A 23,063-nucleotide genomic window follows, 5' to 3' on the forward strand; every position below is an offset into this window, starting at 1 on the left:
GTGGCTCGGAGGGTGCCTTCTAGGGGAGGGCAGGAGAGGAGGTTGGGAAGGGACTCCTAGTCGAGATGGACGTGGAGGCCTTGGATGTCATGTAGCATCTGGACTTCATCCTCTAGCCAAGGGGAGCCTCTGCCCATCCGCTGGCAGGTCTCCAGCCATCAGCCTGCTCTTTCTGGACTTTTCTCCAAAAATGACACTGCCAATTCCCAAACTCCCACCTTCTATTTCTTCCTGTTCCCAAACTCTTTCTCCAATCAATATTTGGCAAAATCTGTTATCAATACTCTTGTCTATGCCCTGCTGCTCCATTCTGCACCTGCTTAAGGTGCAGTCTTAGACACTGTTGACTGCACGTAGCAGCCTGCCCTTTACTTTTTCTCAGGAATCTGGGCTGCCGTGCCCTGCCCTGCCCTGCCCTGAGACATCCTGACCCAACTCGGACCTGCAGATACTTCTTTCCCTCCCCCAAAGTCCTCACAGATCATTCCTGACTGAGCACGGGTGGGGTCTCCTCCCCACCCTCAAGTCCACCAGGAGTCTAATTTCACATTATTTCCCTACTGTTATAATTATATATTTGCGTATATATATTATGTATTCTATTTGTATGTATTGTTATGTAGCTTGTAGAATCCCTAATTGTGATCAAGTTCCAATTAACTGCAAATTAACAGTTAATTCTAAAATATACTGAAACAGTTTTGTTTTTTAGGAGATATTGGAGCTCAAACCCAGGACCTCATACGTGGGAGGCAGGTGCTCAACCACTGAGCTACATCTGCTCCTTCGTTTTTGTTTTTGAACATAATCAAGACCCATGGGTATGAAATTTGGATGTTCTCTTTCAATTAGGTAAAAAATGGAAAGGGGGATATTAGGGCACAAAACTCTAGCCACAGCCCGATATTTTTAAAAACAAAACTGTTTATTTTGAAATAAGTATAAATTCACAGGAAGGTGCAAAGAAATGTACAGGGAAGTCTCCTGCATCCTTCACCCACCCTTTCCCAATGCCAGTATCTTGCACAACTATGATACAATGTCAAAACCAAGAAGTTGATATTGGTATAATCCATAGAGTGTATTCAGATTTCACTCACTATACATACACTTACTTGCATTTATGTGTGTAGCTCTATGCAATTTTATCACATGTGCAGCTTTGTATAACCAGCACCACAATTAAGGCACTTAACTGTGCCAACATCACAAGGTCCCCTAGTGTGTCCCTTTATAGTCATACTTGCCCCCCCCCCCACCTAATCTTAAGTATGAAAAAATAGTAAATGTAGCACAGAAAAATTCCTCAGAGAAAAACGCACCAAAATGTTTATCAGTAGATTTCTGGATTGTGGAATAACACTTGAGCTATTTTTAAATTTATCTTTAAATTTCTCAGTATTTTCCATTTTTCTTCAGTGAGAACACGTTATTTTATGAAAGAAATATTTTGAAGAAATGTATAACATAAATGATAATATTTATAACACAGTAAGCTAAAGTGTTTAAAACTGGAAAAAGATCTGGTAGATTTGTAACTCATCTTATTAACTTCAAGTTTACTTTACCAACAGATTAACACAAGCCTTTCCGTTCCATCCATAAGATTTTTTCCACAGAGCAATTTACAGGGCAAAACATCCAAGCACTGATCATAATTCTATTTGAGCTTGATGTTAAGCTTAAATTTGAGCAAGGTAAAAAAGATAATGTTTCAATTATTACCGCATAAAAAATCACCCCCAAACGTGGTGGCATAAAACAATCATGATTTCTTGTTTCTCTTGGTTCTGTGAGTGACTGGACAAGTCCGCTGCTGTCTCGCCCGGGCTGCCTTGGACGATTACAGTCAGGTGATGGCTGGAAGGGCTGGACGGTCCAAGCTGGCCCCATTCACAGGCCTGGCAGTCGGTGCCGGCTGGTGGCTGGCGCACCTCCGTTCCTCTCCACGTGACTGCCCCAGCCTCCAGCAGACTGGATCTGGCTTCCTGGTATAGCAGTCCTGGGCGGGTGCTCCGGGAGGCGAGCCTCAGGCGCCGGCACTGAGCCTTCTGAGCTTGTGTCATGTGCACTGGCCAAGGCAAGTCACGGGCTCAAGTCCAGCCTTAAATTAGGAGAGAGCTACACGAGGGCAGGAGTGCAGGGAGGTGTGAGCCCTTTGGGCCTTCAGGGTCTCAAACTACCACAGATTTGAAGGCTTCCCCTTTATTAGAACCTAATTATGGATTAAATAAAATATTGGTTTGGATCCAATGGAAAGGTCAAGCAAGGCAATTAGAAAGCGTGGGTTTTTTTTAAGACTTGTTTTCTTATTTATTTCTCTCCCCTTCCCCCCGATCCCCGCCCCCCGTTGTCTGCTCTCTGTGTCTGTTCGCTCTGTGTTCTTCTGTGTCTGCTTCCATTCTCGGTGGCACCGGGAATCTGTGTCTCTTTTTGTTGCGTCATCTTGCTGCGTCACCTCTGCCAGTGTGCGGCGCCACTTCTGGGCGGGCTGTGCTTTTCTCATTAAGGGCGGCTCAATGTGGGGTGCACTCCTTGTGCATGGGGCTCCCCTACATGGGGGATACCCCTGCATGGCACGGCACTCCTTGCACACATCAGCAATCAGCACTGTGCGTGGGCCAGCTCACCACACGGGCCAAGAGGCCCTGAGTTCGAACCCCGAACCTCCCATGTGGCAGGCGGACGCTCCATCCGTTGAGTCACATCCACTTCCCTAGAAAGCATTTTTTAATCTGCATTTAACAGGGATTAGATTAAGATAATAGAAAAGGACTATTTCGTTATAGCTAATTTAAGAACTAGAGCCCTATAAAGTGAGTTGAATAATATGATTATATAATCGATTAGCTGTTGCATTCATTTTCACACCATGGCCTAAAATTCACAAATCTATTTTCATATATAGAAAATAATGAATAAATAAATAAATAAACAAAAATGTTCTTAACATTCCTCAAACATAACTTAGCTCTATAAAAATAGATTATTGCTTTAAAACAAATATGTCTACAGACTATAGTTAATAGTATAATTATAATATTATTATAGTTTCATCAATTGTAATAAAGGTACTGAACACATGCAAAGTGTTAATAATAGGGAAAACTGTACTTTCTGCATGCTTTTTCTGAAAACCTACAACTACTCTAATTTTTTTTTAATCCTAGCAAATAAAGGAGATAGGGGAAAAGGAGAGGAAGGACTGCACTCTTCAAAAGTATCACAGAAAGCCTGCAGAAATGTTCCAGATTAAAGAAGGCTGAAGGAACTTGACCACTAGATTTAATAATTGACCTCAACTGGATCCACACTGAAAGGGAAAATTGTCATAAAAATAATTTTGCCAACTGACAAAATTAAAATGGCAGATTAGATCAAGATAATATCTCATTAAATAAACTGAAATTGATAATTTCACTGTAGTTATTTAAGAGAGTATCCCTATTCTTAGGAAATACCCACTGAAATGTTAGGTGTAAAGGGCTATGATGTACATATATAAATCTCAGATAGTTTTGGAAAAAAACATGTATGAAAGAAAGAGCGAGAACACAAATGAAGGAAAATGTTAACTATAGGTACATTTGAAAAAAGAGTATATGAGTGTTCTTTTTCTTTTCTTTTTTTTCTCTAACTGCATCACTTAATTTCACCACTCTCCACCTCCCCATCCCCTAAACCTCAGAGCAGGAAACAAGCCTGGCTGAATGACCAAGACCAGATAAACTTGGAGAAGGGGGAGAACTCAGAAGATGGGAAAAAGCAGGGAGATCTGGGAGCCTTCTCTTTTGGGGGACAATTCTAGGCTGGAACCAGCAAGCTATGGGATAGTGGAGTCCAGGGCTGGCCATACCCCATACCCAGGAAGGAGTTTCCCTCAAGGGCTGGCCAATGGGCTCCCCATTTTCCCAGCATTTCCCAGACAAATGCTGCATAATTGGGAGCATACACGTACCTGCAAGGGCTTGTGTGGAGGCGCATGTATGCGTACGTATGTGCAGGTGTGCATAGGGGCACGTGAGAAGAAGCATGTCTGTCGGTGGAGCTGCGTTGGGGAACAAGGATGGTTCTAAACGAGTGAGCGTGCATATGGGCATGTATGTATCTGTGACCTAAGAGCTGGGGGTGACTGGCCCCACAGGGTAGCCTTGGGAGTTGGTGAGAGGGGAAGATTTGGCAGAGGAAAGAGAAAAGCAGGAAAGCCTAAAGGAGAAGCTCATCTAATGGATTACCCTCCACCAGATTTTTTTTTAAAGATTTATTTTAAATGCACAGTGAATGGACACAGAGAGCAGACAATGGGGGTAGGAGTGGGGATAAATAAATAAATCTTAAATCTTAAAAAAAAGATTTATTTTCTCTCCACCCCCTCATTGTTTGCATTTGCTGTGTCTGTTTGTTGTGCGCTGTTCTTCTTTTGTTTTAGGAGGCATGGGGAACTGAACCAGGGATTTTCAGTGTGGGAGGGAGGTGCCTAATCACTGAAACTACCTCTGCTCTCTGCTTTGTCGTGTCTCTAATTATGTTTTCCTCATGTCTCTCGCTGTATCATCTCACCGCATCATCTTGCTGCATCATTTCTCTGTCTTGCTTGTCTTCTTTAGGAGGCACCGGGAACCAAACCTGGGACCTCTCATGTGGTAGGGAGTAGCTCAGTCACTTGAGCCATATCCACTTCCCCTCCACCAGATTTTATCCCTTTTCCAAGCTTTTTTCTCTTGGTTTCACCTCCTTAGCCCATCACTGCAAGAGAAAGAGGAAGAGGAAAAGACAGGTCGAACAGAAAAGGACACAGATGGAGGGATAAGCGCGCGCACACACACACACACACACACACCTGCTGCAGGTGCATGATGAGCCAGTGTCCATGGAGGGCGGAAAAGAGAGAGAGACCCCAAGGCAAACAGGCAGCCCCCACCCCACAACTGGCCAGGCTGGGCCTCATGCCAAGCTCTGTAGAAACTCTAGCAGCCCCGCATGCCACTCCTTGGGCTTGTCCAGGTAACAAGGGTGCCCTGTCCTCTCCATGGCCAGCACCGGTGGACGGACAGCTGCTTCAGGCCCATGGGGTCCTGGTCTTCAATTACAGTCGAAGCCAGCGTCTTCACACTGGCATAGTCAGCAACATTGATTTTGTCAGTGCAGATGGGGGCCACTGGCACACAGGCCTGGAGCTGCGAGCCAGGGGCCAGAAGAAAGGGCAAAGAGTGCATGCCGCTCAGCGAGGGGCTGATCACAACCGAGCGGTCCAGTGCCAAGGCCTCATCACAGTCACCAGGAAGCTGCCAGGGGCCAACTCCAAATAGGAGCAGTGTGCCCAGGTTCTGCCAGGTCGTGGAGGAGAGGCGGAAACCATGCACTGGCAGCACTGAGAGGTGGGGAATCTGTCCACTGCCCAACCACACCTCACGGAAAAGGCTTCAGCCCTGCACCTGGATGGTGCCCACATGCCCCTCCACGCTGCCCATACTGTGCTGCTGTGCTGGGGAAGGATCTGAGGCTCCAGGCCTATGAGTGCTCTTTTTACTGTTCTTATTCTTGAAAATTTTCTGTATATTTGAAGTTATTTCCAAATTAAAAGATCTTTTTTAATGTCAAAAAAACCACACACAAATATTTGTGAAAGGTCTAATTCCTGAAGCTATATATTAAACCAACTTTTAAAAAATATATTTTTTATTTATTTTTTCCAACCCCCCCCCCCAACTTTGTTTTGTGCTCGCTGTCGGCTCTCTGTGTCCATTTGCTGTGTGTTCTTCTGTGTCTGCTTGTCTTCTCTTTAGGAGGCGCCGGGAACCAATCCGGGGACCTTCCAGAGTAGGAGAGAGGTGCTCATCTCTTGAACCACCTCAGCTCCCTGGTCTGCTGTGTCTCTTATTGTCTCTTTTTGTTGCGTCATCTTGCTGCACCTGCTCTCCGCATGGACCAGCACTCCTGCACGGACCAGCACTCCACTCGGGCCAGCTCACCACTCAGACCAACTTACTTTCACCAGGAGGCCCCAGGAATCAATCCCTGGACCTTCTGTATGGTAGACAGGAGCCCAATCGCTTGAGCACATCCGCTTCCCTAAACCAACTTTTGCCCCAGAACTAATTTCTGCAAATACAGGACATATAAAAATGAATATGTTTTTCTCACTGTAACACAGGATCATATTATGCAATAGATTGTGTGTGTGTGCGTGTGTGTGTGTGTGTTCCCCCCAAAACCTAACTGGTCCAATGGCTCTCCAAAGCATACAACACTTAGATAAATACAACTTAAGATCCACTGGGAATTGGAGGATCAGATTTCAACTGATCTTGAGACTTCAGTATTTCCTCAGATTTTTTTTTTAAGGTTTATTTATTTATTTATCCCCTCCCCACCCCCAGCCCCATTGTCTGCTCTCTGTGTCCATTTGCTGTGTGTTCTTCTGTGTCCACTTCTATTCTTGTCAGTGGCCCGGGAATCTGTGTCTCTTTTTTGATGTGTGTATTATCTTGATGCATCAGCTCTCCGTGTGTGTGGCGCCGCTCCTGGGCAGGCTGCACTTTCTTTCACGCTGGGCGGCTCTCCTTATGGGGCGCACTCCTTGTGTGTGGGGCTCCTCTATGCCAGGGACACCCCTGCGTGGAACGGCACTCCTTGCAAGCATCAATACTATGCGTGGGCCAGCTCCACACAGGTCAAGGAGGCCCAGGGCTTGAACTCTGGACTTCCCATGTGGTAGGTGAACACCCTATCCATTGGGCCAAGTCCGCTTCCCTCCTCACACTTCTAAGGTGACTCTCTTCTCTGGAAGATGCTGCCTCCAGAAGATGTTGAGAACAGAACCCGCCAACCTCTGAACCACACCTCTCCTCAGTTATCTTACTCCAGCCGCACTGGGCTTTCTTCAGATCCTTCCACAAGTGACACACTGGACTCCCAGCCTTCACCCGCACGCTCCTCCTCTGGGGTCTCTCCTCCTCACCCCACACCCTCTACCTGGCTAACCCCCTCCTCATCCTTCAGGTCAGAGCTGAAGAGTCACTTCCAAAAGAAGACGTCCTGCTCCTTTGACTGACCCCATACAAGTTCTCGTAGCACCCTGTACTTTCCCCGCCATGAATGTCACCACAATTTACTGCTTTGCATTTCTGGTTCTGTCTTTGCCCACTGAGGACAGGGCTTGACCTTCCCTAATATCTGGCACATCATGGGCACGCATGAACATTCCTCAAATGAATGGAAGAATCAGACAAAAAGAAAAGGACAGAATAGGGCGCTCTGGGGAGTCCGGTTCATATGCTTAAGATTATGTACATTACTCAGAGATGAGCCCATTCAGCTTGACTCAGGAGTCTACTTAACCTTGTTTTAAACAAAATTCTAACCTGTTCAGATGTATGAACTCCCAGACTAACAAAAATTAGAAAGAAGAAAGGAGAGGGCTACTGGGAATTTTAAAATAAAGACAGGGAGTGGCAGTAGCTCAGTGGTTGAGCACCTGCTTCATGTGTATGAGGTCCCAGGTTCAATCTCTGGTACCTCCTAAAAACAAATAAACAAACAATTTCTTTTTTTTTAATAGATTTTTTTTCAGAATCATTTATTTACTTATCTATCTCCCCCCCACCCTTGTGGCTTGCTTGTCGTCTGCTTTCTGTGTCCATTCACTGCGCATTCTTCTGTGTCTGCTTGTCTCCCTTTGCTGTGTCATCTTTCTGTGTCAACCCTCCGTGGGCACAGGCTCACAATCGACTCTTTGCAGGTGCAGGCCAACTTGCCTTCACAAGGAGGCCCTGGGACACGAGCCCAGGGTCTCCCATATGGCAGACAGGAGCCCAAATTGATTGAGCCACAGCTGCTTCCCAACAATCTTTTTAAAGTAAAAAAAAAATTTTTTTTAAGGGAAAAAGAAAAGACAATAAAAGGCAGGTAGGATCGTGCTATCATCCAATAAGAAGAGAAAATATAGAAAAATTACCAAAAGCAACTAGGGGCCATTTGGCTTAGGGATGGACATAGCTCCAAAATAGCTTATGGGCAACATAGAAAAATACAAAGGCTGGTGTTCATAGCACACACCTTGAGACAATAAGAAAAGATTGAATTTTGTTCAGTGTACTCCATTTAAGAAATGACAAATGTAAATAAAGCATTTTAGAAATATTTCCATCAAAAAATCATTTTTAAAATGTTTTAAGTTATGGGACCTAGCCTGGTTATCTTGAAAATTCATGTTTCTACCTGAAAAATCTATTTTCTCAACAATGCTGATAAAAATGGAAGGGCGGAAAGTGGATGTGGCTCAACCAGTTGGGCGCCCGCCTACCACATGGGAAGTCTTGTTTCTGGTCCCAGTGCCTCCTAAAGAAGACAAGCTAGATGCTGCACTGCCACAAGGAGCAGACACCTAAAATGAGCAGATGCCACAAGCAAGCTGATGCAGCCCTTGGGGAATGGATGTGGCTCAGGCCGTTGGGCACTCCCCTCCCATGTGGGAAGTCCAGGGTTCGGTTCCCAGTACCTCCTGGAGAAGGCCAGCAGACAGACGAGAGAACCATCTAGGGGACAGGGGGATAAACAGAAAGTAATAGTTATATGGTAAAATAAATCTTTTTAAAAAATGGAAGGAGTAAGGCAGTGAAGGGCTACTGCTTCTCCACTGTAAGAGGCAGTGATCTTCTCCCACCTAGCTGGCCCCCAGTTCACTGTTTCCTGGTGATTACACCTTTATATTGTAACTAATGATCTACTTTCCTACCTTCCCTACTGGTCAATGTACTTATTGGGGGCTTGGAGAGGGCTTTTATCTCTTATGATATCTACCATAAGTCCTGGGCACATTGTGGCTGTTCAACAAATATTTGTGGACTAAGTGAAAGAATGACATTGTATTAGTCAGCCAAGGGGGTGCTGATACAAAATACCAGAAACTAGTTGGTTTTTATAAAGGGTATTTATTTGGGGTAGGAGCTTACAGACACAAGGCCATAAAGCATAAGTTACTTCCCTAACCGAAGTCTGTTTGGAGCAAGATGGCTGCCGACGTCTGTGAGGGTTCAGGCTTCCTGGGTTCCTATGTTCCTGGCGTTTGCTTTTCTCTGGGTTCAAGGTTCCTTCCTTCCAGGTGCTGACTTCCCCGGACTTCAGCATCAAACTCTAACATTAGAAATCCCTAACTCTATTCTTCGTCATGCCTTTTATCTGTGAGTTCCCACCCACAAAAGGGTGGGGATGCAACGCCCTAATCATAACTCAATCATGCCCAGGTACAGATCAGATTACAAGCATAATCCAATATTTCTTTTTGGAATTCATCAATTATATCAAACTGCTACAGACATCAAGGTCATAGCTTCTATTCCCCACTTTTCCTTTAACAAGGGGACATTGAAAGACTTGCTGCAACCAAATAATAGTATATCCCAGGACAAAGTCACATGTTCACCACATTGTCTCACAGATTAGGAATACTGTGACTTTAACCCTACGCAGTTTCCAAAGAGAAAAGGGGAAAAAAGATGACGTTTCTGCAGGCAGAAATGAGTTTTTCTCAACTCCTTTTATGCATGACATAAGTAAAGATATCCCAAGATTCTTAGCACTGAAGAGCTTATGGTATCAGGAACCTAATGGACTGCTGTAACTGAATTTCTGATACTTGATACTTCGGAAAATTTCCCAATGGATATATTATACAAGGTGCCATTAGCATCTGAATGGAAATAGACTAATGGATACAAATATTTTATCTCCTACAAGATTAAATAATAGTCATGAATCCTGAACTGGATCTGTAGACAGTAAAATGTAATTTCAGCACAAGGTATGGCAATTCCAAGGTCTGACCTGCAAAGTTACGGTATTTGGCAAAGGGGGATAGCAAGAACTGACCTGACTAGAAGCTCACCTAGAGGGTAAAACAAAGTTGCCAACTGGACATGCTCTTCTGAGACAACTTGGCAGTGGCTTGCCTAGCTCAGGAAGCACAGCCCCCGCTGCATATGGTCAGAGCAGGTGGTAAGGGGAGTAAGAGGTCCCCGGGATCACCAACCACAGCTGGGCCCATGAGAAAAACACACGGCCAAAGAGCCCTAAAGTTTGCCCAAAGACCTGAAAATGATTCCTCCTCCTTTCTCTAACCCTCAGTCTTCCCTGAGGATTCCCGCTCCCCCTTCATCCCATGCTCCTTGTTATTCAGCCACAACAAGGACTAAAGTTCTGATACATGCTACAACATGGATGAACCTTGAAAACATTATGTAAGTAATAAAAGCCAGACACAAAAGGACAGATATTGTATGATCTCATTGATATGAAATATCTAGAATAGGCAAATTTATAGAGACAGAAACTAGATTAGAGGTTTAGCACGGGCTTTAAGGAGGGAAAAATGGGGAGTTTCTGTTTGAGGATACAAAAAAGTCTTGGAAAGGGAGAGGGGTGGTGGTTGCACAACATTGTGAATATAATTAACTCCAATGAATTGTACACTTAACAATGACCAACTGCTTTAATTAAAAAAAAAAAGTGGATGTGGCTCAGGCAGTTTGGCACCTGCCTCCAGATGAGAGGTCCTGGGTTTGGTTCCCAGTGCCTCCTTAAGAAGACAAATAAACAACGAGCAGACCATGAGTAAAAACAATGAGCAAACAGACGAGGGAGCCATGGGGGGGGGTGGCATTTTAAAGATTAAGGTGGAAAAATTTTATGTTTTATGTTATATACATTTTACCACAGTAAAACCAATTTTAAGTGCAATACTGTGTAAGCAAGAATTACATAAAAACAGCCTCCAGCTATTCTCTCTCTCTCTCTCTCTGTCCCCCCCCACACACACACATAAACTGCTTCTTCCTTTCCCTTTCTTTAGAGTATTCTACAATATCATCAATATCATCGTTTTCTATGTGAACTTTGTGGGGAAAGGTTGGGAAGGCCTAATTAAGAAATCATGTCTTGGGAAGCAGACTCGGCTCAGTGGTTAGGGCGTCCGTCTACCACACGGGAGGTCCGCGGTTCAAACCCTGGGCCTCCTTGACCCGTGTGCAGCTGGCCCATGTGCAGTGCTGATGCATGCAAGGAGTGCCGTGCCACGCAGGGGTGTCCCCCACATAGGGGAGCCCCACGCACAAGGAGTGCGCCCCGTAAGGAGAGCCGCCCAGCGCGAAAGAAAGTGCAGCCTGCCCAGGAATGGTGCTGCACACACACGAAGAGCTGACACAACAAGATGACGCAACAAAAAGAGACACAGATTCCCGTGCTACTGACAACAACAGAAGCGAACAAAAAACACGCAGCAAAATGGACACAGAGAGCAGACAACGGGGAGGTTGGGGGAGGAAGGGGAGAAATAAATAAAAAATGAATCTTAAAAAAAAAAATCATGGGAAACGGACTTTGGCCCAGTGGTTAGGGCGTCCGTCTACCATATGGGAGGCCCGCGGTTCAAACCCCGGGCCTCCTTGACCCATGTGGAGCTGGTCATGCGCAGTGCTGATGCGCGCAAGGAGTGCCGTGCCACGCAAAGGTGACCCCTGCGTGGGGGAGCCCCACGCGCAAGGAGTGCGCCAGTGAGGAAAGCCGCCCAGCGTGAAAGGAGAGTGCAGCCTGCCCAGGAATGGCGCCACCCACACTTCCCGTGCCGCTGACGACAACAGAAGTGGACAAAGAAACAAGACGCAGCAAACAGACACTAAGAACAGACAACCAGGGGAGGGGGGGAAATTAAATAAATAAATAAATCTTTAAAAAAAAAAAATCATGTCTTTGTCCTGTTCTAGCATGTTGTCACTGTACCTCCAATAAATCAACATCCTATTGCACAGAGACAAGGCAAGCAGAGAGTATCTCTGTATGCAAAGGAAAATAATAGGGAAAATAATAGATAATGGAAATGACAGAAACATTGCTCTATCTTTCTAAAAGCTTCTTTTCTAAAAGGTACTTTTAAAGTATATCAAGATTAAAAAGTTAAATAAATACATCTTAAGGAAGGAATTTACAGCAAAATGTGTTTCTGAGGCAGACTGAAAAGAAAGCTAAGGTCATGTATTTTGTGGCTGAAACTAGCTATTAACAAGTATGAAGATGGACATGGCATTAGGGAAAATACATATATGAACTAAGGACAACCACTGAAATGCCATTATGAAATACATAAATTCCAATAAATGGTATTAAAAAGTGGAAGCAAAAAAGTACATAAAATCAAAAATTTTAAATTGTCCCCTATCCTTCCTCCAAGGGGTTTAAAGATATTAAAACAATCTTTTAATTAAAAAAAAAAAAACTAAAACATCGAGTGATTTCTTTTGCTGAGCACTGTCATACCAAATTTGTCTTAGCCTTCAAGTGGCTCCCAAAAGAATGTTCTCAAATTTATACTTGAGATAAGTTTTTCATTTAAAATCAAGAGTGAGATGCATAGGGTGCAATTTTACTATCTACTTTTTATAAATTTTTAAAAATCCAGGGAAGCGGAATTGGCCCAATGGATAGGGCGTCCGCCTACCACATATAAGTCCACGGTTCAAACCCAGGGCCTCCTGACCAGTGTGCTGAGCTGGCCCACGCGCAGTGTTGACGCGTGCAAGGAGTGCCATGCCACGCAGGGGTGTCCCCCGTGTAGGGGAGTGCCACGCGCCATAAGGAGAGTTGCTCAGCGTGAAAAAAGTGCAGCCTTCCCAGGAGTGACGCCACACACATGGAGAGCTGACACAGCAAGATGACTCAACAAAATGAGACACAGATTCCGGGTGCCACTGACAAGAATACAAGCGGGCACAGAAGAACACACAGCGAATGGACACAGAGCAGACAACTGGGGGAGGAAGGGGGGGCGGGGAAGGGGAGAGAAAGGAAGGAAAAAAGTCCACAATCAAAAGTATGTAAGTTCAGGGAATTGGATTTGGCCCAACAGATGGGGTGTCTGCCTACCACATGGGAGGGCCAAGGTTCAAAACCTGGGCCTCCTGGAACCCGTGTGGAGCTGGCCCATGCGCAGTGCTGCCGTGTGCAAGGAGTGTTGTGCCACGCAGGAGTGTCCCCCGCGTAGGGGAGCCCCACGTGCAAGGAGTGTGTCCTGTAAGGAGAGCCACCCAGCACAAAAAAAAGTGCAGCCTGCCTAGGAATGGCACCGCACACATGGAGAGCTGACGCAGCAAGATGATGCAACAAAATGAGACACAGATTCTCGGTGCCACTGATAAGAATGCAACTGGACAAAGAAGAACACACAGCGAATGGACACAGAGAGCAGGAACTGGGGGCAGGGAAGGGGAGAGAAATAGTTAAAAAATAAATCTTTAAAAAAAAGTATATAAATTCAATTGTGGATTACATCTTTTGAATTTTTAAATGTTTAGATTTTATTATGTAGAATGTAGTGCATAGTTGATTCCTTAATGTGTAATTTCAGCATGGTCAGTTATGTATCTTGTCAGAGTTCTTGCTTCAATAGGAAAATAAATAATAAGAAAAACAGCTTTCCTTAAACTTTAATGTGTATACAAGTAACCCGGGAATCTCAAGAGATTCCAACTCAGTAAGTCTGGGTAAGACCTGAGGTTCTCATTTTGTCTTGTTCTGTTTTCCAAATTTACTGTGGTAACATAAATATATAACAAAAAGTCCAGCCTAATTTAATTATTTTCAGTGTACAATTCAGTGGCATTCCTTTTACAATTTTGTGCTCTATCACCACCATCAATTACTCAATCTTTACCATCACCCCAGACAGAAACTCTGTACCCATTTAGCAATAACTCCCCAGTCTCCCTTCCCCCACCCCACCACCATTTTCTGGTAACCTCTAAAAACCATTCTGTCTCTGTGAATGCGCCCATTCTAGGCATTTCATTTAAGTGAAATCATATAATATTTGACCTTTTCTATCTGGCTTATTTCACTCAACATAATGATTTCAAGATTCATCCATGTTGTAGTATGTATCAGAACTTCATTCTTTTTAATGGCTGAATTATATTCCGTTGTACGAAAGTGCTGCATTTAGTTTATCCATTCATCTGTTGACAGGCACCTGAGTTGTTTCCACCTTTTAGCTATTGAGAATGATGCTGTTATGGACACAGGCATATAAGTATTTGTTTGAGTTCCAGTTTTCAGTTATTTTGGTTGTATACCTAGTAGTGGAATTGCCAGGTCATATGATAATTGTATGTTTAACTTTCTGAGGACCTGCCAAATTTTTCTAGAGTGGCCATATGTACCATTTTACATTCTCACCAGCAGTGCACAAGGGTTCCAGTTTCTTCACATCCCCATCAACACTTGTTAATTTTCTGGGTTTTGTTTTAGTTCTTAATAATAGCCATCCTAGTGTGTGAAGTGGCATATTGTGTTTTTTGTTAACAGATACTTGCAGTTTGTTACTTTTTTTGTTGTTAATCATGTTGTAAACTTTTAGTTCAAATTAAAAATGAGGTTCTTAAAAATCTCAACTTAACCAGATATGAAACAATTTAAAAACCTTTAAAAGTGTATTGAAAAAAACAGGCTTTTAAAAAACCAAACAAAAAGCATGTTTTTTCCCCCCCCAAAAAAAAGTTTTTCAATAAGAAATGTGCCTTTCTTCTTTTTTTGTTTTATTTTTTGTAATTTTTTTGTCTTTATTTGATTTTTTAATGTTACATTAAAAAAATATGAGGTCCCCATATACCCCCCACCCCCCTCACCCCACTCCTCCCCCCATAACAACAACCTCCTCCATCATCATGAGACATTTATTGCATTTGGTGAATACATCTCTGAGCACTGCTGCACCTCATGGTCAATGGTCCACACCATAGCCCACACTCTACCACAGTCCATCCAGTGGGCCATGGGAAGACATACAAGGTCCGGTAACTGTCCCTGCAGCACCACCCAGGACAACTCTAACCCCCAAAAATGCCCCCACATCACATCTCTTCCTCCCACTTCCTACCCCCAGCATCCGCCATGGCCACTTTCTCCACACCAATGCCACATTTTCTTTGATTACCAATCACAATAGTTCATGGATAGAATATCAGTAAGTCCACTCTAATCCATACTCTATTCCTCCATCTTGTGGACCTTAGAATGGAAATGTGCTTTTCAAGAAATTCTAAAAGGGAAAGCGGACTTGGCCCAGTGGTTAGGGTGTCCGTCTACCACATGGGAGGTCCGTGGTTCAAACCCCAGGCCTCCCTGACCCGTGTGGAGGTGGCCCACGTGCAGTGCTGATGCGCACAAGGAGTGCCGTGCCACACAGGGCTGTCCCCCACGTAGGAGAGCCCCACACGCAAGGAGTGCGCCCCATAAGGAGAGCCGCCCACTGCAGAAGAAAGTGCAGCCTGCCCAGGAATGGTGCCGCACACATGGAGAGCTGACACAGCAAAATGACGCAACAAAAAGAAACAGATTCCCTTGCCGCTGACAACAACAGAAGCAGACAACAACATGCAGCAAATGGACACAAAGAACAGACAACTGGATGGGGAAGGGGAGAGAAATAAATAAAATAAATCTTAAAAAAAAAAAAAAGAAATACTAAAGGGAATGCCGTGGGTTAAAATGGAAAAAAAGAAAAGAAAAAAAGAAGAAAACTGGAGAAAGAGGATTGGAAGAAAGTGGAGAGGGGAAAATTATAAGTAAAAATAACTATAAAGATAAAAATAGAAAGAAAAACAAAATATGACATATATAAACCCACAACCAACCAACAAACAAAAAACATGTTTGTCATTACCAGAAAGGACCTCTTTAGTTTAAAAAACAAACAAAAAACCCTGCTGCGTAGGTAATGCAGGTAGTTCTAGTTATCTGGTCAGTGGAGAAAAAGCAAGCAATAAATTCTTTAGCTCCAATCTTTTGTCCATTTTTTATTGCTGGAATTTCATATTCATTTCTTCTTCTAGGATGACTAACCCAGATGGTAAGCCCGCATTTGCTCAGTCCCACCCTGCTCAGCCCCCAGACGGATGAATTCTCAGCCGGTAGACAGGCTGCTTTGGCCTCTTTGCCTTCTTGTGGTTTAGGGTTTTCTGAATGTCTGCGTCAGTAATTGACGTTGAGGTGGTGGCTGACCTGGGGCTCATCTCCTTGATTTTCCTTATCCCCTTCATTGCCGACCCCTTGACCCCTCGAAGCTGTCATCAGCGAGGAGGGCCCTGCGGTGTCGTGGTCTGTAACCCAGTACAGATTCTGTCTGACTGTTCTGCCCTTGTTCTCCTGTTCCCTGGCTGTCAGCATCCTCCATCACTCCTCCCTGCACTGGAGCGTCGGAATACTGTGGCCAAACCCCCGGGTCTCAGCGTGGAGTAGGGTGGGAACTGCAGCCTGCCCCAAGGATCCCTCACTCTTTTTCCCACTCGGTTCACTGTTCTGGTGATACTGCAGGTGATTGAGAGGACCCCTGCGACATGGATGTCGTCTGTAATGATTCTGGTCTGTAATGACTCTGGTCCGTTGCATACTTGTGGCCTTGCACTGGAGCCCCAGCAGAGCCTGGAACATTTGCTACCCCACATCTGCATTCTTTTCTCCTTCAACATCAGACTCCACAGTCTCTCCACCTTTTACCTTGCGAAGGGTCTTCCTGGGATTGTTTTTCTCTATTCAGTTAGATACACACATATCTTTCCTGGGGTCTTTCCTGTTGATGAAACCATATCATTTTCTTACAGGGAACTATTTTACCATTCCCAAACCATCAGAGTCATGATGGTTTTTTGTCCTTGCTGGCAAGAGCCACCAGTGGGGCTCCTCCCAGAATTAGATGGTTAATTAGGCCAGGCAGTGGCCTTGGGGCTACTCAGGGCTCTCTGGGGTCCACTCTCTTCTCTGCTACAGTGAAACTCTTTGTGGTTTTAATTTGCATTTCCCTAATAGGTATTAGTGTTGAGCATCTTATTGTGTGCTTCTTGGCCATTTGTATATCTTCTTGGAGAAATGTCTATTCAAGACTTGCCCATTTTTAAATTTAGTTCGTTTTTTTGGTTGATAATGAAGAGCTATTATTTGTTCTGGATATTAAAACCTTGTGGAGGGAAGCGGACTTGGCCCAATGGATAGGGCATCCGACTACCACATGGGAGGTCCATGGTTCAAACCCTGGGCCTCCTTGACCTGTGTGGTGCTGGCCCATGCGCAGTGCTGATGCGCATAAGGAGTGCCCTGCCACGCAGGGGTGTCCCCCATGTAGGGGAGCCCCACGCGCAAGGAGTGCGCCCCGTAAGGAGAGCTGCCCAGCGTGAAAGAAAGTGCAGCCTGCCCAAGAATGGCACCTCACACACAGAGAGCTGACACAACAAGGACGACGCAACAAAAAGAAACACAGACTCCCGGTGCCGCTGATAAGGATAGAAGCAGAGGAACACACAGCGATTGGACACAGAGAGCAGACAACTGGAGGAGAGGAGGGAAGGGGAGAGAAATAAATAAGAAAATAAATCTTAAAAAAACAAACAAAAAAAAACCACCTTGTGGTTTCCAAATATTTTTTCTCATTCTGTAGTTTGTTTTTTAAATTTCTTGATAATGTCCTTTGATGTACAAAAGCTTTTCGTTTTGATGAAGTCTCATTTATGTATTTTTCCTTTTGTTGCCTGTGCTTTTGGAGTCCCGTCTAAGAATCCATTGCCATGTCCAAGATCCTGAAGATTTCCCCCTATGTTTTCTTCTAGGAGTTCTATAGTATTAGATCTCACATATAGGTCATAGATGCATGTTGAGTTCCTTTTTGAATATGGCATGAGGTAAAGGAACAACTTCAATCTTTTGCATGTGGATTTGCAATTTTCCCAGCAACCTTTGTTGAAGAGACTATTCTTTCCTCATTGAATGGTCTTGGGACCCTTGTCAAATTCATCTGCCACGATGGTGATGATAGCACAAGAATGTATATGTCACTGAATAGTAAGTATGGGAATGCTTGGGATAGGAAACTTTTGTTATATATATGTCATCACAGTTTAAAGAGAGAGAGACTAAAGAGACAATGACAATTAAATGCAGTACGTAATCCTGGAATGGATCTAATAATGGAGGAGAAAATGCCCAAAAGAACATTATTGGGATAATTTAAAAAACTGGAATATGGATTGTATGCTGTGTATCATTGTTAAATTTCTTAAGCTGATTTTTTTTCTCCATCTAGTCCATTTATTTGCATATTTTTGGCCTTGCACTGGAATTATACTCAAGGTGATTACATAAATCAGTGTTCCTATTCTAAGGGAATATACATGGCAGTGTTAAGTATTAGAGAAGAATGATTAATGCAACCTACTCTCAAATGCTTTAGAAGATAGATAGACATGTAGATGACAGATCAGGTAAATAAATATAGATACGTAAATAAATATAGATGATAGGTTGATGTATTAGTCAGCCAAAGGGGTGCTGATGCAAAATACCAGAAATCTGTTGGCTTTTATAAAGGGTATTTATTTGGGGTTGAAGCTTACAGTTACCAGGCCATAAAACATAAGTTACTTCCCTCACCAAAGTCAGTTGCCACTTTGTGTTGGAGCAAGATGGCTGCTGGTCTGTGAGGGTTCAGGCTTCCTCTTTTTTTTTTTTCCCCTCTTCCTGTTAAGGCTCTGTGGTCCCAGCTTCTTCCAACCTCAGTCGCAAGCTGGGACAAGTCTCATCTCCCTCCTGGGGCTCGATTCTCTCCGGGCTCAGCTGCTCTGCTCTCTCCACAAGGTCAGCAGTAGACTACCAGGCTTGCTCTCTCTTCCCAGGGCCTCTGCCAGGTCTATTAGCATCTCTATCCCCTGTGTACTTCCTGGGCTCCAATACCAAAACTCCAGCATCAAAACTCCGACTAACTCCCCTGCTCTGCCATGTGGTTTTCTCTCTCCTACTGACGTGGCCCAATTGAAACCTCAGTCTTTACTTAATTAAGTAAAAGTGAAATCTCTGAATCCAATACAATCGAATGTGCAATTAGGCCAGTTTACAAACATAATCCACTATCCATTTTTGGAATTCATAATTAATACCAAACTACTTCAGTAGATATATTAGATCAAATGACAACAAACATAGTAAAATGCTAATAGTTGGTAAATCTGGGTGTCTGCGTGGAAGGCATTTGAGTTCTATGTATTGCTTCTGTATTCTTTTTGCAATTTTCCCATAGAAGTTTTTTTCAGGTAGGGTTTATGCCTGGATTACCATAGGTATACTCTTTTCTTTACAGAAATAGTATTGTTGTTGTTGTTGTTTTGAGGTACTGAGGCTGGGGATTGAAACTGGGACCTCATATGTGGGAAACTGACTCTCAACCACTGAGCCACATGAGTTTCCCTGAGCTGTTTTTTTTCATTTGTTTGCTTGTTGTTGTTTGTTTGTTTGTTTGTTTTTTAGAAGGCACCTGGGATCAAATCCAGGACCTCCTGTGTGGGAAGCAGGTGCTCAACCACTTGAGCCACATCCACTCCCCAGAAACAGTTTTTAATTTTAGAATTAACTTTTTAATTCCTCAAATAAATGGCCTAAATGGAGAGGAAAAAAGTCAATTGGCCACAGTTTCGTTATTTTTAACAAGCCCCCAGGCTTACTGATCCTGCTGACCCAGGACCAAACAGTGAAGAACAAGATTATAGAGAAGTGGTTCTCAAACTTTAAGTGCACAAGAAATATCCTAGAGGGTTCATTAAAAATAGATTGTTGGGGGAACAGATGTGGCTCGGGTAGTTGGGCACCCACCTCCCACATGGGAGGTCCTGGGTTCAATTTCTGGTGCCTCCCAATGCAGGTATTGAGCAAAAACAATGAGCAGACAATGGGCAAAAAACAAAAAGCAGACAGCGAGTAAAGACAACAACAACAACGAAAACAAGCAGGGGGACACAGATGTGGCTCAACGGATAGAGCATCCATCTACGATATGGAGGGTCCAGAGTTCGATCCCCAGGGCCTCCTGACCCGTGTGGTAAGCTAGCCCATGTTCAGTGCTGCTGCACGAAAGGAGTGCCATGTCATGCAGAGGTGCCCTTGTGTAGGAGAACCCCACGCACAAGGAGTGCGCCCCATGTGAAAAAAGCACAGTCTGCCCAGGAGTGGTGCCGCACACACACAGAGCTGACACAGCAAGACGACGCAACAAAAAAGAGACGCAGTTTCCCCGTGCTGCCTGATAATGCAAGTGGACACAGAAGAACGCACAGGGAATGGATGCAGAGAGCAGACAATGGGGGGAAGGGGAAATAAATAAATAAATAATAATTCCTTAAAAAAATAAAAAATAAAAACAAGCAGGGAGCAGAGTTGGCTCAAGCAGTTGGGCACCTGCCTCCTACATGGGAGGTCCCAGGTTTGGTTCCCAGTGCTTCCTAAAAAGAAACAAGCAGACAGTGAGCTATGACAGTGAGCAAACAGACGAGGAAGCCATCTTGGGCAGGGAGAGATTAAAAAAAAAAAAAGATTGTTGGCCATTACCATCAGGGTTTCTGATTTAGAGACTCTGGGGTGGGATCTGAAATTCTGCATTTCTAATAAGTTCCTGGGTGATGCTGATGCTGCTTGAGAACCACCGTTGTAAAGAAATGAATTTTATAGATTGTCAGAGAGTAAGTCTGGATTTTAGCCTCAGTTCTGTTACTAATTGGCCCTATTACTATTTGGTGGGAATGCATTCACCTGCAATTAACAGTTGCTTAGAAAAATAGCTTATTTTTTTCACTTGAAAAATCCAGAGGGAGACAGTCTAGGCCTGGGGCACCATCATTATGTGTGGCTTTTGTATTCATGGGCACAAGGTGGCTGCTGAACCAAGTTCCAGGGAGCAGGGGTATGCCAGCTTCACTTGTCTTTTTTTTTCTTTTTTTTAAGGTATTGCCGCTGGGAATTGAACCCAGGACCTCATATATGGGAAGCTGGCACTCAACCACTGAGCCACATCAGCTCCTCTCACTTGCTCTTTTGAAAAATCTTTCCCAGGGGTCCCACTTCATGACTTTTTCTTACATCTCATTATCTAGAAATGTGGCAATCATAGACCAATACTGGGAGGTGACTAGGGAGAAGGGATTATACTCTACCCGACCAATATCATCTGCCACTGTGACTGCAGTCATAGGCACAAAATCTTAATACAATGTTCAGGCAATAGAAAGTCTAAAAAGTAAGTACACTTCTCAACTCTCTGGACCTCAGTCACCTTATCTGTAAAATGAGTGAGATACACTACTGACATTTTGGTCAGGACAAGTCATCACTGTGTGGGACTATTTTGTGCACTGCAAGACATTCAGCACCTCCAATCTCCAGGTACCAAAAGCGAGTATTGCCTATGCCCTTCATTGTGATAAAAACCAAAAAGGCCTTTGCTGGTTTGCAAATACCTCCTTATTGCTACATTTAAACCATTGAAAAACCCTCCTCCTCCTTTGAGGCACACGGTACCCAACTTCCCAACACTACTACTTATTCCAATGATCTACCTCCTCCCAAATCACTCATGCACATTCTCCAAAGACTTTCCTCTCCACGCCAAGCCTTGCCTTCATCCAAGGTGACTTTCATATTCAGAGATGGTCTTCCAGAACCCTGTCTGACCATTGCTTAACCTCCTTATCCCAATGCCCTTTACCTCTTCTCTAGGTGAGCCTCCCACACTATGGTCAGCCATTCTACAGAACTACTCCTGAACCATGAACTTGACAGGCTCACTCTTTCACCACCACTTCATGCACCTCCACTTTCTCATTCCTTTTGTCCCATTCTTCTTCCCACTGTTTATCTCACTCTCCCAAGTTATCATTCCCTTCCTAGCTTCGCATCCTTCTCCACGGAGCCTGGACATCCAGTCCATCCTTCCTTTATTTCCCTAATCTTCACTTCATCCTCCTGATAAAAACCCCCAGCCCTGGCTCTAGCTGACTTTCAGCTCTCTTATCCTACACTTGGGCAGCTGAGCACTGCTGGAGACATTGCACATCCAGGCAGACTGCTGGTGGCCTCTAACCTCCCCTACCCCTTCCCACTCCCTGGGCTGGTAGTCCCTTTGCATGTCTTTGTCAGCCCTCTCTTCATTCCCTACCTTTATCTACTTTCATTCTCATTCTCACTCTTGGCAGATAACTTCACTCCTACTTATCAGTGAAAATAGAAGTCATAAAGCAGAAGTCCCCTCAGCTTCCTGTCCCTGACTCCTACCCTACTGAAACACTTATTTTTATCTACACCCATCCTTTCCTCCCTTTTACTGTGGGAAAATTTCCTTCCTCTACTTAATCCCTCCACCTGAGTCCTGGATCCCAAAAGCCTCCTCAAGGACATAGAATCTCAAAATTCCCTTTCTGTCCTTTCAGTATTTCAACTTAGAAGTGTCTCCTGTGTTCTGCAAAGCAGCATTCCCCAGATGCAACATTCCCATCTCCACCTAAAAAATCTTCCCTCTTTCCTTTTTTCACACCATGGTTCCCTTTGGCAGTCTGGTGAATAATGTTTTTAAATGCACAAAATAATATATGTACAATTACAGTGAAACCAATTATATTGAAATACAGTTGTTATAATATTTTTTAAAAATGTGATGTAGTTATATATGTGCTTTTAAAAAAATTTGTTAACATATATAAAATATAACATTTCCCATTTTAACCACTTTCAAGTATTCAATTCAGTGGCGTTAATGGCATTCACAATGTTTACTCCCATCACCACCATCCATTAACAAAACTTTTCCATCACCCAAAGAGAAACTCTGTACCCATTAAGCATTAACTCCCAATACCCCATGTGTACTCTGCCCCTATTGCCCTATAATCTGCCTTCTGTCTCTCTGAATTTGTATATTCTAGTTTTTTCCCAAATAAATGAGATCATACAGTGCTTGTCCTTTTGTGTCTATCTCATTTCACTCAACATGCTATCTTCTTTTAATTTTATTTTTGTGTATCCTTTATTAATGTATTAACTAACAAGATCTCGGAGTAGGTCTAGTAACTCCAGTGATTTCAAAGCAGTGATGATTATAAACAATATTTCGAACATCTGCATCAAAGTCACAGGTACTGCTAATACTACCAAAATGTGATGCCACAGTCATAAATGAAGGAAAAGCTAAATTTCAGTTTGAGTGAAAATCA

The 23,063-nt window shown here is 43.8% G+C and overlaps 1 pseudogene; it reads right to left on the minus strand.

Annotated features, from left to right (window-relative positions):
* Positions 1-4,944: 4,944 nt before the first annotated feature.
* Positions 4,945-5,471, minus strand: LOC101443576 (putative protein-lysine deacylase ABHD14B pseudogene; annotated as a pseudogene).
* Positions 5,472-23,063: the final 17,592 nt, after the last annotated feature.

This window comes from Dasypus novemcinctus, chromosome 21 (genome assembly GCF_030445035.2).
Source record: "Dasypus novemcinctus isolate mDasNov1 chromosome 21, mDasNov1.1.hap2, whole genome shotgun sequence".
Taxonomy (NCBI): Eukaryota; Metazoa; Chordata; class Mammalia; order Cingulata; family Dasypodidae; genus Dasypus; species Dasypus novemcinctus.